The sequence below is a fragment of the Gopherus evgoodei genome, chromosome 1 (assembly GCF_007399415.2).
Source record: "Gopherus evgoodei ecotype Sinaloan lineage chromosome 1, rGopEvg1_v1.p, whole genome shotgun sequence".
Taxonomy (NCBI): Eukaryota; Metazoa; Chordata; order Testudines; family Testudinidae; genus Gopherus; species Gopherus evgoodei.
The window spans coordinates 49,331,987-49,349,564 of record NC_044322.1 but is presented as its reverse complement, the minus strand read 5'-3'; the positions used below and the strand labels follow the sequence as shown (position 1 = coordinate 49,349,564).

The 17,578-nt window shown below is 40.0% G+C and overlaps 1 long non-coding RNA gene across 1 annotated transcript; it reads left to right on the top strand.

Annotated features, from left to right (window-relative positions):
• The first annotated feature begins 5,720 nt into the window (after window positions 1–5,720).
• Window positions 5,721–17,332, top strand: LOC115645887. Its single transcript, XR_003998859.1, has 3 exons — window positions 5,721–5,802; window positions 9,103–9,105; window positions 17,319–17,332. It is a non-coding gene; the product is annotated as an uncharacterized LOC115645887 (long non-coding RNA).
• Window positions 17,333–17,578: the final 246 nt, after the last annotated feature.

Below are 17,578 nucleotides of genomic sequence, written 5' to 3'. Positions count from 1 at the left end.
TAATTAACCTGTTGAATTGGAGACAGTTCACCTCCCAATGGCTTCATAAATGTCTGTTTCAATTACCTTTGGTTAATGAAATAACCAAACAATCATTCATTTTCTGATATAGCTGTAAAACTCATCTGAAAAGTTTTCAAAATAAATCATTGTTTTAAAATGTATAGTGTGTACCTTCTAAAAATGAAAAGTTCATCTATCTCTGAGTTGTGAACAATATGTATTAAGGTTATAACAACCAACAAGAATGCACTTCCATGTAGAAAAACATGATTAAATAGAGTCTTCCTGTCTAGTGGTTAAAATCATGATTTAAATCAAATGTACCCTGCCCGTTGTGCTCTTGCCCCTGGCCCCTTCATTCCCCAGGGGGATGCACAAATATGTTTGGCGCCGGGCCCATAAAAAGTTAATCCGGCCCTGCACACAGTGACCTAGGGCATAGCAGGCTAGTGTGGGGTAGACTTATATCCTGGCTTGCCACATGCTAAGTCTCCACACAGACAAGACTTGTTGATAATCTATTTTTCTTGCATTAATTTATCCAGAACTACATGCAAACATTTACATGGACTAACCATACAAAGGAGAATTATCAGCTCCTTTTTCCATAACATTTTTATATACAGCCCCATCCCACATCACACCCCCAAAAAAATCAGCCAGGATTTTTGCCACTATATTGTATTGCAGATGGGTATTTTTGAATATATGATTGGACTATTTCATAAGATAATTAATAAAAAATGTAAATAAATCCACGTTTAAAAGTGATTCCTGTGAATTCCCTGTGCATAGCTCTCAGAACTCAATACACAGCTTTTTGTCAATACCTTTTCTTAATGATGCTTTAATAAGTTCTCAGACCATCTGACAGTGCTTGTAGCCAATCCAAACTGCATTATCAATTGATCTCCACTTAAAGTCTAAATTTATTACACTAGACTCAGTGCAGTCCATTTATCACTTTCATTTTGTAACTTGATCAAAGTGAGAAATGAAGTTTCTCTGGCACAACTTGTTTTTCGTAAACCTCTGCTGTTGGCTCTGTCATTCTATTTGCTGAAAAATCTTTTCCCTTAGTGTTTAGTTCATTATTTCACTAGGGAGTTGAACAGATTTGCTGGATGGGAATTACTTACAGCATTGTTGTGTCCCCCGCCTCTCCCTTTTTAAAGTTAGGTATCACATCCATTTTCCTCTATACACTCATTACCCTTCCCCGCAACCCCCATCACCATCGCCTTCGAACTCCCACCTCTGCTACTCCTTACTAGAGATGCTACTGGCAGGTGCTCTCCTTTTCAGATTGTCTTATTATATGAACACATCCTTAGAATTCCATAAACATAGCAAGACACCATTACTGTATCACAGAAAAATTCTCAAAAAAATAAAAATAAAGAAAAAAGTATAAATATGCAGTTATACAAAGGAGAAAGATAGGGAGAAATAAAGGTACATGTTCACATTTCTTATAGATTCATACAGTATGACCATTTTAGAATTGAGCTAAAAGCCAATCTATTTGATTCTATTTCATGATAATATCTTGAGAGGTCTGTTTTCTTATATGTACTCTGATGCCACAGTGAGGGTCATGAATTTCATAGATAAACCAGAAGTACTGTAGAAGTAGTATCCATTTTATAAATTGCAGATGTGATACATTGATCATGCACATTTGACCAGTTCACCTGACCTCTGTGTTTCATTTGCAATTGCAAAGAATGAGAATGAATGCAGGTAAAGTTGAACAAGTGGAACTTGATTAAACCCTATTCACTGCTCAGTCCATATGGTTGAGTTGCTTCCAGCCTGACTCCCACATATGCGTTTTTCTTTCCTGTCGCTACCAGTCCCTGGAGGATAGTGAGGCACTCTGGCTCCCACTTCGATTGATCATAGTACACTTTGAGCCTAATTCAAAAAGCAATGAAGTTAATTGAAAGACTCCCATTGATTTATATGGCCTTTGGTTCAGACTTTAATCCATCTCCCCAGGGACTTATTTTAATACTTCACTCTTGGAATCGTCAAACTGCTGCCAATTTTTGTTTTTTCCAGTCAGCCTGAGAAATGTTTCATTCTTCTCCCCATAAATGTGGAATATCCTCTAAAAGAGAAGACTTGCTAAGCAGCAGGACAGGCAAGATTTGGTCCTGCAGTCACAGTTTTGTATAAGTGAAAATCATTTCTTTTCTCTATTATCTTGTGATCCTGCAGAGTTAGAAAAGGCAACTTTATACCGTTGTGAAAGGAAACATTCCCACGTTCCCAGTGGGACCCAGCACTTACTTCTACCTCTGGAAGGGCCCCAGTTATGGGACTTAATTATGTCATTTTTTAATGCAGAGAAAAATTATTTTAGGTAATTTCTGGAGGGATAACCTCATACTTCAAAACCAGCCTTTGCACATACAATTAGGCAAAATATCAAAGGCAGCTTGTGGTGCCTTTGAAAAGCTGACTCTGGATGTCAAAGCACAGACATAGTACACACACAGTGTGCCATACACTCTACCATAGGACAAAATATTTGATTCTTAACATCTGGCTAAATCTCTGGTTATATTTATCCAAATGTCTTGGATTTACATAATTGGGCTGGAAATTTCACCAAATAAGATTCTTTACAGGATTTATGACACTTTTGCTTCAGACCATATCTGGGAAAACTCCAAATAGAGCCTCTGTAATGGTGCTTTGACATTTCCTGTTTGGGTCAACCCAAAAATCCAGAAGAAGGGGAGAAAAATCTTGTTTGAACATTTCAAAGCCTTATGGGCTCAATTCAAGTCACTGCTAGAAAGAGACAGGTTTAGGGAGAGGTCAATTTTTTATATTCTCCAGCACCCTGATGTGCATTTGGTTTTGTAGCATTTCAGCCTACAGTAGGATAATCATGGCTAAGAGTGAAATGTGTTTCATCTTATGAGTGAAAATGTTCTTCCCTAGATAATGTTCTTCCCTAGATAATGATCAAGTTGACATTGCTTATGTTTTCAAGAAATTTGCTATCTTCAGCTTTATTTTTTATTTAATTTTTTTTTTAAACACTAGGGTTTATTTTATTAGAGGTTAAGTCTAGCTCTGGTGCCACTGTTTATACAAATTATGATAGTTGACTCAGAATTGTACACAATTTGTACCTCACAATTCTGTGGTCTAGAAATTTGGCACCATTCCAATCTCCTTGGCAGTTCCTCAATGAGTTTGATAATTTACCATTGACTAGGATGTGGTCAAGCAAGCACTATACTAACAGTTTCCTTGTTCCATTTAGCACTAGAGAAAGATTTACAGTTTCACACAATGCAGCAAATCATTCAGAGAGCCTAAAGCTTCTCAAACACAAGTCTAGGGTTATAGTGACAGCTGTTGAAGAGGTTGACAAGGCTGGGTGGTGGAAGAGGAAGGCCCCAGTGAAGTGAATTATAAAGGTTGCATCAGCATTAGGATTCTCCCTAAACATCAGTATTTTCTGCTTTGAGAAATGAAGAGGCAAGTGCTATATCCCCCACAGAACTGGCAGGAAGGAATTCTCCTACTAAGTCATGGAATAGTGCCTGCCTACAAAGCAGGGACCAGCCAGTAGATCTGTGCTGTGGTAGATCCACCAGCTGAATCCTTCTCCCAGATCTTTGAGTGGCAGTTACCATGGTTTTGTGCCAGAGTTGAGGTCCCTAAATACTGTCTCCACAATGTGCAGCAGCATAGGTGTTGACTTTTACTTTTCCCCAGGATATGTATACATAAAGCATGACATGTAAAGTTTCTACAGAAAGCTTGTAATTTGTCAACATTCATAACCTTAGTGAGATGCATGTACAGGTAAAATTTACAGACTAATGTAATTATATTGTGAGTATGGGTTACAGACTTGGAGTAAAAATTATTCAGAGGATATGTCTCGGTGATGACCCATTCAGGCAGGAGAGAGGTTCATTCCATCCTGGTTAGTCAGCAATGTAATTTAAGGCTCAATTGTCTAGCCTTGCTCCATCACGACTTTCAATGGAAAATCATCAGAGACAACTGCAAGCAATCCAAACCACTTGGAGGTTAAAAAGGAACATTACAAACAAAGAATAATCCTGACTATGCATAAAAACAAGAGACTGTTTTATTATAACATAGGGTGGGGAAAGGCACTCTACAACTGGATGATTTCACTGGGGAGACATCTTGGGGACCAGGAATATTCATTAAAAATTGGATCCTGGTTCCTGTGAAGCCAGCCAGCTCTGCAACAGATTGAGCTTGGGGGTATTCAGGGAGGCGGGGGATCTACTTCAGTAGATAGAAAAGGTAACTATTAATAAATGTAGACCCAGTTTGCATTTTATGATTTTGTTTTGTAATGTGACCATTTGTTTCCATCACTCTAGTGTTCCTATTTAACTCTCCATTCATTCTTATAATAAAACAAAACCAGGTTTATTTAAGTGCTTACCAGTGCTGTGTTTCTATAACACTGGTGATTTAAGTAAAATTTGTAAACTGAGGAACACTGCTCCTTTTAGGGCAGAGGATACAGGATTTTTGTGAATAGCCTGTGACGGGCTGGATATCACAAGGGGACAATTCAGAAGGACTTGGGAACTGGCTGTTGTTAACCTGCCAGGTGAATACAGCTCTGGCATAGCCCAGAGAAGTGTGCTTGAGTGGATGAAAGCCTGGTGGTGTTAGGGAGCTGACATCCTATCACCATGACCAAGGCTAACTTCCTAGAGGCAGGGGATAACAAGGTGACTCAATCACTGAGAAACATCACAACTGCTTATTGAACACTGATATTCAGTTTACCGGTAATTTGCCTTTTTTTAAGTAATCCTATTTATCTGAGTGTGCAATTGCATGTAACTGAATGCTTAATGGATGCTTGGACATTGACCTGGGTTTCCTTATGCACATGTCTCTGAAACTGGCCTTTAACTTAGGACCCAATCTTTTGATCCTTTAACTTTATAGAGAGCTTAGGTCTCTCAGCACCACAGTCAGGAAGGTAAAAGTTAAGATCTAATTTGTGGTCATACAAAGTCAAAACTTGAGATTAATTCTGGGAACTTTTACCAAACCTAGGAACTGTACTGAACTCATGGGTTTTGATTAGTTGATGAGGGGCTAGTTCTGCAAACTCTTAATCACAGGGACGGTACCTCCCATAAGGATTTATGGAAATATGCTTAGAATGGGTTTTATGCTACATATGCCATGTAACATATCTCTGTAAAGGCTATGATCTACTGAATGTATTAATCCTATTTGTATGCATGTATCATTTTTGTATTTTAAATTATGAATATTATGAATGTTGGCTGTGTACTAGGTTGATTTCTAAATAACCTTAGTAGAGCATTTAGTCAGTTCCTAGAGAAAGGAATGTTGAAATTAAGTACCTAATCAAGAAACACTTAAAGGACAATGGATCTTGGAATGTTCCAATCCACATAGAAAGTCTACTTGAGGACCTTCAAGGTAGCAGGTAAGCAATGGATGCTACCTGTAAAAACTGTGAGTCATGCATGGACATGTGACTTGCCTAGGTGACTCCTAAACTCCATCTTGGAGCTGGACTTTGCACAGGAGTGAGGGGGAGTCTCCACCCCCAAGAGAAAATCTATTTAAACCCCTTGGATACCCCTCCATTTTGTCTTCAGCTGGCTAAAGAGAGAGCCTCTCTACTCCCCAGGATGCTTGAAAGAAACTGGAACAAAGGACAATGTGCAAGGGGCGTGAGTGATTACTGGATCCAGGCTAAAAGGAGGTTGGTCGGTAAAAGGGAGCATTCTGGAACTGGTGAGGCTCTTATCTGTATTCAGTTTGATTAGACATCGTTTTGCGCGTTTTATTTTATTTCGCTTGGTGACTTACTTTGTTCTGTCTGTTACTACTTGGAACCACTTAAATCCTACTTTCTGTATTTAATAAAATCACTTTTTACTTATTAGTTAACTCAGAGTATGTACTAATACCTGGAGGAGCAAACAACTGTGCATATCTCTCTATCAGTGTTATAGAGGGTGAACAATTTATGAATTTACCCTGTATAAGCTTTATACAGGCTAAAATGGATTTATTTGAGTTTAGACCCCATTGGGAATTGGGCATCTGAGTGTTAAAGACAGGAACACTTCCGTTAGCTGCTTTCAGGTAAACCTGCTGCTTTGGGGCAAGTAATTCAGACCCTGGGTCCTTGCTGGAGCAGACAGGAGTGTCTGGCTCAGCAAAACAGGGTGCTGGAATCCTGAGCTGGCAGGGAAAGCAGGGGTAGAAGTAGTCTAAGCACATCAGGTGGCAGCTCCCAAGAGGGTTTCTGTGATCTAACCCATCACAACATGAGAAGATCTTACTTTGGCAAGGAATACCATGTAGGCCAATATATAAATGTGTTGGGTTTATAGCAACTTTTCAGAGATTTTCAAAGTGTCTTGCAAATAGAAAAGTTTAGCCTCAACACCTTGGAGAAGCAGATAACTAGTCAATGTGACTACTCGTATCAGTGTGGACTATCGGGGCTAACGCCCAAGTAAGTTGATTGAGTTCTTTTTGATCAGGAAGATACATAATTTGGCTATGTAGAAGAAGTTCTAGCTATTGATATAAGTTCTCATAGCTTTAAAAGCGAACATCCCCCACCCCTCCCAAAAAAACCTTTGGATTTGGTTCTTTTGCTAATTTTTTCCTCAAGAAAATGTACTATCGCTTGACTTAATTACACCCCTGAGAGAAAACATGCACTTACAGCTAAAGCAGCTACCAAAAACTTTGGAACTCCTTTTTCCTATTTTTCATGATTAACTAATTTTGGGGGCAGTTTTAGTATACATTGTACCTCCAACAACTGCTTTGTCAGCAATAGACAATTTCTTTAACCAAGATAGTATGGCTGCTCGGAGAACGTATGTTTGATATTGCTGCTTTCCTTTTTTTTTCCCAAATATGCATTCCAAGATTTAAAGGGTAATCAAGTTTAGTACAAATGCACACTCTATGCATTTGGTAGCATAAGCTGAGAAGGTCCTCTGCAGTACAGAGAAATAAGTCTTTCAAATAATTTGTGGGACATTAGTTCTCGGGCTCATGAGAAACGCATTTCAGAAAGCTGCAGCTAATCAAACCCAAATGTTTAAAAAAATAAATAAGAATACTGGTTTGCGAAACTCAAGGTTATTCTTAGAGAGAAATGTACAGATCTGAGAGTACTTTAAGCAACTGGCCTCTCTAGATGTTACATTTTGCAAAATAATGCACAGCTATATTATCTATACACATTTGGGAAAAATAGAGAACTCGGTTTTCAACTAGCACTTAACTGATTACTAGATAAAAGGGATGAGGGTGTATTTTGACATGCAAATTAGTGAATGCTTAGCTGTCCAGAACACTCAGACAATTGGACTCCAAACAGTGGGTAACTTGCATGCAAGTTTCTGAACAATCAGGTTTTTACATTTATGTTTTTGTTCCGGAAGAGTGAAAACAGAGTAGAAAGTTGAGAAATAAGTTTAGACAGCAAGGAACAATAATCAGAAGTGAAACAACCAATATCTCTTTCAAAAGAACCTGTTTTTCCCAATCAAGGATGAAAATAAAACTATTGACAAGCTTTCTAAACTGATGAAGGGAATAGAAAACAGGGGTTAATATTAATACTAAAATGATGTAGATGAAAACCTCTAGCAGGCCTTGATCCAGTCAGTATAACTATGTATTGAAACCTACCATAATATATTGGAATGAGTATACAGAGAGTACTGAATAGGGCTGATCTAAACTTCATGGGAAACTTTGACCTGTTTTCAATCCAAATTGGAACAAACATTAGAAATTTCAAGATTTCCCATAGAAAGGAAGTTCTGAAAAATTTTAATTTCAGAAAAATGAAAGTGTTTCCATTTGATTTTTCCAAAATGAAACAGAGGAGTCAGCTTCTGCAGCTTCCTGGACTGCTTCCAGGGAGCCAATGGCAGTCTAGGGAGCCCTCCACCATCACATAATGGGGACCCTAGTTGCCCCAAGAGCCCCATCTTAAGTTGGGACTCCCAGCCTCTTCTGCAGAGTCAGAAGCCTAGACTCTGAGAACCCATGCTGGAACCAGGGCTCCCAGCTTGGTGGCAGAGAGCTGGAAGCCCTGGCCTGGGAGGACAGTTTCAATGGCAGGGCTGCCTTAGGCCTGGTCTACACTGGGTGGTGGTGGGGAAAGAGATCGATCTAAGTTCAGCAACTTCAGCTACATAAATAACATAGCTGAAGCCGTTGTACTTAGATCTACTTACTGCACTGTCTTCACTGTGGTAAGTCGATGGCTGACGCTCTCCCATCGACTTTGCCTGAGCGTCTCTCCCCAGTGGAGTACAGGAGTCGTTGGGAGAGCGCTCAGCGGTTGATTTATTAAATCTAGACTAGATGCAATAAATCGATCCCTGTTGGATCGATCACTGCCCGTCGATCCAGCAGGTAATATAGACAAGCCCTTAGAAACATGGATCCTGAAATCCCAGGCTCCCCGGAAGCCTGACAGGGTAAGCTGGAAGTGAGCCAGGCAGGTTTCTGTCAGAACCTTGTCTATGTTTCAGTGGAAGTTCATTGAAACCAGAACATTTCTGCAAAAAACCATGTCCATTTCAACAAATCAGCCTTTTCTGATGAAAAGCCAATCTGCCAGAAGATTCCCATCCAGCACTGCTGCTTTCCAGTGTAGTATTATGTTGGTTCACTATCAAATAACTTTCTTGAAAGTTTCACATTTCCTAAGTTTGTCTAGATTGCCTTTTGCACCTAGAGCTGGTCAGGAATTGAACTGGAGCCTCCCACAAGAGTGTGCTACTCACTAGGCTTCTGGCTAATCCAGCGTGGTAAATGTCACCCTCTCTTGCTCCCCTTTCCCTGCCGCCCACTCCCTGCAAAAAAAGAGATCTGAGTTCTGTTCCACATTAAAGGAAAAATGTGAAATTTTGATTATTTTGCTAAACAGAAATGTTGTTTTCCCTGTCAGCTTTAGTTGTTAATTAGGTTGCAAAGCATGTGGGGAAGAGACTCAAAACATTTAAAAGGACTCTTCCATTCCCCTCCCGCCCCCCATACACTGCTGTAAAGACTGTATTTAGTTGCATTTGAGTTGTTTTTTTTCTTTATTTCTACTGAGCCTGTGGAAAGGGGGGACAATAATATTAAAGGCAGGACTGATCAAGGTCTCATATACCAGACACTTCTCTAGCACCTTACATCTGAGAATCTTGGAAGTGCTTTTCAAATATTACACTTACAATACACCTGTGAGAAGGGGAAAACTGAATGCAAAGCATAGAGAAATATAAGGCCCAATCCAGTTTCCTCCGAAGTCAAAGAAAAGACTCCTATTGACTTCAGTGGAGTGTGGACTAAGCAAGATGCTTAAGGTCATACAAAAAGTATGTAGAAATCTGTGAAGCCAGGACCCTAACTTCAAATCCTGTGTTATAGTTAGAAGACTCTTTTTATTCTCAGCGTCAAAGATGGTCAAGTCAGAATACGTGAGGATTTTTTTTAAAATAGTATGTGTATAGCTATAGTTGCCATACAAAAAGTATGGTAAAAGACTATGACGATTGCAGAGTCAAGCTCTCAAACATTAGGAAATGCTAGATTTAGGACTGATGTGCATTTCCCCCAGCTTCGTTCTCTGAATCATTTGAAGCAGTTTAGCTGAAACATAGTAATAATAAATTATAGTCATTATAATTCAACTTCAGGCAAACAGCAGCATGGAAAATTTCACATGAAACAGTTAAAGTTTAGTAAGGTTAGGTGTAACGGAAAACACTCTTATAATGGAAAAAGTGTTAAGTAGCTACCAACTCTGCCTGTCACATAACAAAACAAGTTCATATAGGACTTGATTGTGACATCTGTCCATAGCCCATTCTCTGGGGTGGTGCAGAGCCTCACTGTCCCAGGGAGAGAACTTCAGGAGACATCGTTCCTCAAAGGGACAGAACACTTCCTAGATCTTCTCATTTGTGCTGGTCAGCACAGAGGAGAGATCATAGCTGTTGCCAAGACAGGAGAGGACCACAGGGAAAATCAGAGTTAGGAGAAACCAGGGACTAATTGTAAGCAGTGATAGGAATGAGAGTAGTGAGGGAAGATGAGAGAAGCTACACATAAGGAGTTTGCCCTCTTTTATTGTTAGGGTGAACATTGGTTGCAGGTCTAATACAAGCTCCATATACTTCAAAGTTTTGCCTTTTCTTAGTCACCATCTGCAGCTTCTTAAATAGTGCTACCCTACCACCTCCATTACTGTCTCTTATACATCCCATAGTAATTATTCCTTGATTCTTATCTGCATTGTGAGGTTTTGGTTATGCCCATATCTGTGTCGTGGAGATCCTTTTTGACTTCATATGCACAGGCTTTATTATTTAAAATTGCCCAATACCAACTATAGTCCCCATTCACATCAGAAGTTAACTGAACAAAAGCTTCTCTACAGTGCTAGGATACAGCCAGCATTAGACTGCTCCATGCTGGGGAATGTGTAACTATATTCCATTATGAAGGTATTTCCTTCACTTGAAATTACTGGTTTACCATAGTTAAATAGAACCATATGTTCATGAAGAAAAAACCCTCTAATAACAAGGCTAAGTGAAACAAAGAAGCTCCCCATAAATTACTTTATGCTGTCATATTTGCCATTAAATAGTTTAACTAAATGTTTCTAAAATAATTCTCTCCTTTAAATCGGTGTAAGTCAGGAGTAGTTTCACGCCTGCCCTGCTTACACTCAGCCCAGCCTAGATAGCCCCCTAACACCTACACTTCTGGAGAAAGAGCAAGGAGGCTCCCGATCCAGCTTTGTCTAGTGTGGAAGCCTCAGCTTCCAGTGATGAATTATTTCCTGGAGAGGACCTAGGACTGCCCTACAAGCTAGACTGGCTGACAGGAGCGATAGTGTCAACCATCTTGTGGCTTTACCTTCAAACTTTCAGCTCCATTTTAAACTCACCAATTTATGCATTTTTTCAAAGCATCAGATCAGTTCTGCACAGACTCCATTCAGCAGCAGTCCATCCCCTCAAACTGCTAGTGTTCAGTGACCTTTCACCTTCCTATGGCTTCCATTTTCAATTTGTCTCATTTCATCCAGACTGGAATAAGACACAGGAAGTAAACTTCACATAGTTCTCCGAGACGTCTTAAAGCTCAGGATACAATAATTAATAGTAAAAAAAAAATCAATAATGATATGTATGTTTGTGTTATTAAATTATGTTTGACTGGCTTGAATGCCTAAAATAAGTAAAGAAACCCCAAATGAGTCAGAATGATTGGATTTACTAGAAACTTTGCACATAACAGAAAAGGGTGTAGGTACCACAATCTCTGTGACAGTCAAACCTGCAGCAATGACAAGTCTGATTGTCTTGGTTCTGTTACCTGCTTGCAGCCTGGTACAGATATACTCCAGGATGTTTACAGTTTCAGTTCCTATTACTTCTCTCCCACACTCCAATATCTTATTTTAGTGCATTTCCAGACTCCATCATATTTCATATGTTTCCAACTGCATCTGGTTCTTACTCATGTTCTTGCTCTTAGTACGTTATATTTATAGATACTTCTGTTTATTGTGATTAAAACATTGCTTACTCAGTCAAAAGAGCTGGGCACTGTGTCAAATATTGTCATATTTTTCTTAACTGTTTTAGCAAGTTGGTAATTTTCACTTTTCACTGCAAAGCCCTCTGGCTCACTTTAAGTCCTGGTAGAGTACTTCTTACATGGTACTAATACTCTGTGAAGTTAAGTTAATAGCTTGGTTTTGCTGACCATTAAATGAAAAAGAACATTTTACTAACAGCAATGCTAAGAGTTTTATACTGATTTAGGGTGCTATCCCATGAGATGCTGAACACCTTCAATTCCTTCCTTCCAAGGTAAATGGAAGCTGAGCATTTTACATGATTAGGGCTCTACAAGGGCTTTGGCTCTAAAGATATTAAGCCCAAGCACAGTAGAGCTGCAGAATGGAATCTTCAGTCACAGAATCAATCTTCAATCAGCCTTTTAATGTATTTAGCTCACCCATGGCTAGGCTCCTGCAGGGAAGAGTTATGGAGAGTTGCTGTTTCTCCTTAGCACGACTTTTGTCCATTGTAGTTTCTCACTGTATGCCGATTAACTGGTGACACCATCATAGGACAGCCCTGCCTTCAGCACATTCATGTCGCAGGCCATAGCATGACATGTGTCTGCCTCAGTTTCTCCTCAGGTAAGCCAAGGATTCCACTTCAACTTCTCTTGCTGCAATTATCAAAGTCACAGCATAAATAGTCCAAATCCTGAGTCCCAAGGCATAGCCCATTTGTCATCCCAGGGCAAGTAGACATTTTAAAAAAACAAACAAAAAATACACGTGTCCTCTCTGCCTTTGACATAACACATACCATATTCTGTTATCTTCCTTCACACCCAGACTCTGTCAGTCCTCCTCCATCCCTCAGCTGGGACAACCACCCCACTCCTTCCTGCTGAAGTGCAACCCTCCTCTTTCCAGCAGAATCCTCCCCCTCCACATTCCCCCAGCATTTCTGCTGAAAGCATTCTCATCAGGGGAGCATCCAACACTCCCCTTTGCCCTTTCACTATTCCTCTGGGTCCAGCTCTGGAGAGGTCAGTGGATAAGGCCCTCTGCTGCTCCCCTGCCCTTGGCTCTAGCTCTCCAGTAGAGAGCCAGCAGGAAACTCTCTCTGCTGCTTCCTGACCTTCAGCTCTCTGACCTCAACTCAGGGATACCAGCCAGCACACCCATCTTGTTGCTCTCCTGCCTTCTCCCAAGTCACAAACACACATACTGGCAGCTCTCATCTCCAGCCCTTCTCCTGCTGCTTCTGTCTCACCAGGTGTCTGACTCAGTCTCTCAACAGGTTCCCACTGCTCCTCCTCCCAGGACACTGTGGCAGTCTCTCCCAGGGAACTTCCTGCTTCTAGCCTCTCTCCCTAATCCCATATTGTACAGTCCCACTGAAGACTGATGATTTATATATGGTCTGTCATAACATGAAACTGACAAAATTGAATCCTCTTAGGTATTTATGAAGCACCTATCATCATGGAATTATGCAATAGCAAAACAGACCCTTCAATAGTTCACAAGCAGAACCCTCAGTGGGTCACTGGACAATCAAAATGCTAAAGGAGCACTCAAAGAAGATCAGGCTGTTGCAGAGAAGCTAAATGAATTCTTTGCATCAGTCTTCACTGAGGAGGATGTGGGGGGAGATCCTTACATCTGAGCCATTCTTTTTAGGTGACAATATCAGAGAGGTAGCCGTGTTAGTCTGGATCTGTAAAAAGCAACAAAGAGTCCTGTGGCACCTTCTAGACTAACAGACGTATTCACAAGCAGAGCATAATAAACGCTCTACAATCATTTAGCTTCTCTGCAACAGCCTGATCTTCTTTGAGTGCTCCTTTAGCATTTTGATAGTCCAGTGACCCACTGATTGTTTGGCAGATTTCCTGCTTCAGATGTTCTCCAAAAAAACAACAACAAAAAAAAAAAGGTTGCTCTTAGTTTGTCTTATGCTAATTCTCCAAATTCTTTTTTTTGCCTGCCTACTTCTACTTTTACACTTGACTTGCCAGGTGTTTGTCTCTGTCTGAGGGGTTGGAACAAATGCAATTGTATCCTAGAGCTTGGCTGCAGACAATGGATCATATGGTGTGGTCTGGATGACAGCTGGAGGCATGTAGGTAAGTATGACAGTCAGTAGGTTTCCAGTATAGGGTGGTGTTTATGTGACCATCGCTTATTAGCACTGTAGTGTCCAGGAAGTGGATTTTTTTTGTGTGGACTTGTCCAGGCTGAGGAAGATGGTGGGGTGGAAATTGTTGAAATCCTGGTGGAATTCCTCAAGGGCTTCTTTTCCATGGGTCCAGATGATGAAGATGTCATCAATGTAGCGCAAGTAGAGCAATTTGCTCCAACCCCTCAGACAGAGACAAACACCTACAAGATCTCTATCAAGCATTCTTACAACTACAATACCCACCTGTTAAAGTGAAGAAACAGATTGACAGAGCCAGGATACCCAGAAGTCACCTACTACAGGACAGGCCCAACAAAGAAAGTAACAGAACGCCGCTAGCCGTCATCTTCAGCCCCCAACTAAAACCTCTCCAGCGCATCATCAAGGATCTACAACCTATCCTGAAGGATGATCCATCACTCTCACAGATCTTGGGAGACAGGCCAGTACTTGCTTACAGACAGCCTCGCAACCTGAAGCAAATACTCACCAGCAACCACACACCACACAACAGAAACACTGACCCAGGAACCTCTCCTTGCAACAAAGCCTGTTGCTAACTCTGTCCATATATCTATTCAGGGGACATCACAGGACCTAATCACATCACCCACACTATCAGAGGCTCGCTCACCTGCACATCTACCAATGTCATATATGCCATCATGTGCCAGCAATGTCCCTCTGCCATGTAAATTGGCCATACTGGACAGTCTCTATGTAAAAGACTAAATGGACACAAATCAGACATCAAGAATTATAACCTTAAAAAACCAGTCGGAGAACACTTCAATCTCTCTGGTCACTCGATTACAGACCTAAAATTCTCAATCGCAATATTCCAACAAAAAACTTCAAAACTAGACTCCAATGAGAGACTGATGATTTGGAATTAATTTGTAAAATGGACACCACTAAATTAGGCTTGAATAAAGAATGGGTCATTACAGAAAGTAAAACTATTTCCTCATGTTTATTTCCCTCCCCATCCCCACTGTTCCTCACAACTTCTTGTCAACTGCTGCAAATGGACCATTTTGATTACCGCTACAAAAAGTTTTTTTCTCTCCTGCTAGTAATAGCTCACCTTAACTGATCACTCTCATTAGAGTGTATATGGCAACACCCATTGTTTCATGTTCTCTGTGTGTATCTAACTTCCAACTGCATTTTCCACTACATTCATCTGATGAAGTGGGCTGTAGCCCACGAAAGCTTATGCTCAAATAAATTTGTTAGTCTCTAAGGTGGCACAAGTACTCGTGTTCTTTTCACTTTTCTTTCTGAGGCTATTCTTTGGGCAGTGCAATTTCTGCACTCTCCCTTTTAGAGGGCTGTCCTCAGAGGCAAAGCACAGCCCTAAGTAAATTGGTGGAATATTGTTGATGTGTATTTCACTTATGAAACCAATCCAAAATAGTTTCTTTCCAGATTATCCACCTCTTAGAAACTGCCCGCAAATGTAGGTTTTAGTTGCTTGTGCAATGACCTTATTCTTTGCTTCATCTTGCACAACAAGCTATTCAATGTATGTATTGTTCCCTCAAGGTATTAGGGGATAATGATTTTTGTTTGTTTGTTTGTTTATAAAGATTTTGATTCTGCTTTTGTTTATAGCCTGTAATTTGTGTCTGCCAAGGAAGCAAATGAACACTATCAACATTTCTTATGGCTTACAGGCACCTTTCCCCTGCTTCTCTCTAAGTATTTATACAATACAGTGAACATTTGCTGAAGCCTTGGTGTATTGAGGAACATTTCAAAAGGGAAGAAAAAAATCAAACTGAATGTGTCATCTGCTGTAGTGAACTGAGACATACATGGTAAATTATTGTAAAGATCATCTGAACAGGGAAAAGTGGTTTTGTAGCTGAAAGATTGCCTCTTTTTTAAGTTTTTTGTTGTTGTTCTCTCTGCTAGTTAGAAGTTTGTGTGTTCTCTATTCTAGAAAAATATGGACAGGTTGATAAGAGTTGGTCCTGCCATCACTGAAGATAATAGCAAAACTTCAATGTTGGGGCGGGGGGGGTTAAGCAGCTGGAGAACTGTTAGGACAAGGGTATCATGACTACCATGGAAGTAAAACCTGATTAATAGAGGGAAATTATTTAAAATGCCTTGGTAGAGCTGATTAGAGATATCTAAGTTCAAAATTCTGACATAAAAAGTAGTAAAGATTTTTTTTTAAATGTATCCCTTTTCCTAAACAGCTCTAGTGTTTTGTTTGAGTAAACTAGAAGTTATTAAATCATAGATTTGGGAGAAAAAACTGTCTGTGTTAAGGAATGAGCAATCCTGTCCATTCAATTAAGCCCTGAGAGCACTCCCAATCCACATCAGAGTCACGCAAGAAAGACTTTGGCAAAGCAGAAAAGCTTAGATTTGACATTCCTGATATAAGGTAGAAAACAAGAAAAATAACTATTTCAGAGAGGCAGACTAGCAAATCAAGAAAGAAGCCCAGGCAGAAGGAAAAACAGTGTGCATGTCACTTTTAACAGACATCACTTAAAGGAGAGCAGTTTTCAGTGTTTTCCCCAGGAATTAAAATGGGAGTAGGAGTTGGAATATTCGGAGGGGGAGAAAGAAGGCCGACGAGGGTTGAGGCTGTGAGGGCAAAGGTGGGCTGTATGGCAGCAGAGCAAAACTTGAAAAATGTCTTATGACCATTTTATTAGATTTAACTCATGTTTTAAAATGAACACAAAAATTAAAGTTGGCTACTCAAGCCCGCTATGAAGCATTATATCTACATCCTTCTTCTTGTAATTTTTCACTCTTTGGTGTCTTCTTGTGTGTCCAGTACTTCCTTCATGATATGCTCATGATGAGGCAGAAGGCAACTTCTTTCAGAACACAAAATTCTATTCAATGAGGAAAAAGAACGCTCAAGTGTAGCTGTTGTGACTGGGAATAGCAAGAGATGAATTCCTACTACTTTCATCCCAGGAAACATAGCACAAAGATTGAATCAAACCACTAGTGATGATAACAAAAGTTAAAATTAAATCTTCATTCATTCATCATATGCTGTTCCATGCTGTCCTGATCACATAGCTCTATTGCTGGTAGTGCCTCACTCCTGTCAGGTGTTTTATAAGACAGACAGACATCTGTAAAAGTTACGTGGAGGTTGAGTAGAATCCAGAAATCACTATTGTAGATTTGTAAGAATAAGTCTGTGTACTTTTTCAGCTGGCTTAACAAACACATCTTGTCCTCTTCACTTAAGGAGTCAATATAAGTATCTTCATTAGTGAACTTCTGGACTGAAGTCTTTGTTTCTTCCAGTACATTTTCAATGGATATCTCTGATAGATCTGTGAATGGCTTGCCAACAACAAAAGCAGTTTCTCCTCCCTTGGTGTTCACACCTCAACTGCTAGAAGAGGGCCTCATCCTCCCTGATTGAACTAACCTTGTTATTTCTAGACTGATTCTTGCATGCATATTTATATCTGCCTCTGGAAATTTCCACCACATGCATCTGACAATGTGGGTATTCACCCATGAAAGCTTATGCTCCAATACATCTGTTAGTCCTGTGGCACCTTATAGACTCTTTGTCAGAAGACAGGATACTGGGATAGATGGACCATTGTCTGACCCAATATGGCCATTTTTACATAAAAATTATTATAATAATAAAAAAGTTTAATACAGAAACTCCCCGAAATAATGACCTCAAGATAGTGATGATGTGATGTAATGACCTTCGCAAATAATGCATTTTAAAAATCTTGGCCCACTAGGAAATTTATATTCATATAAGTTTC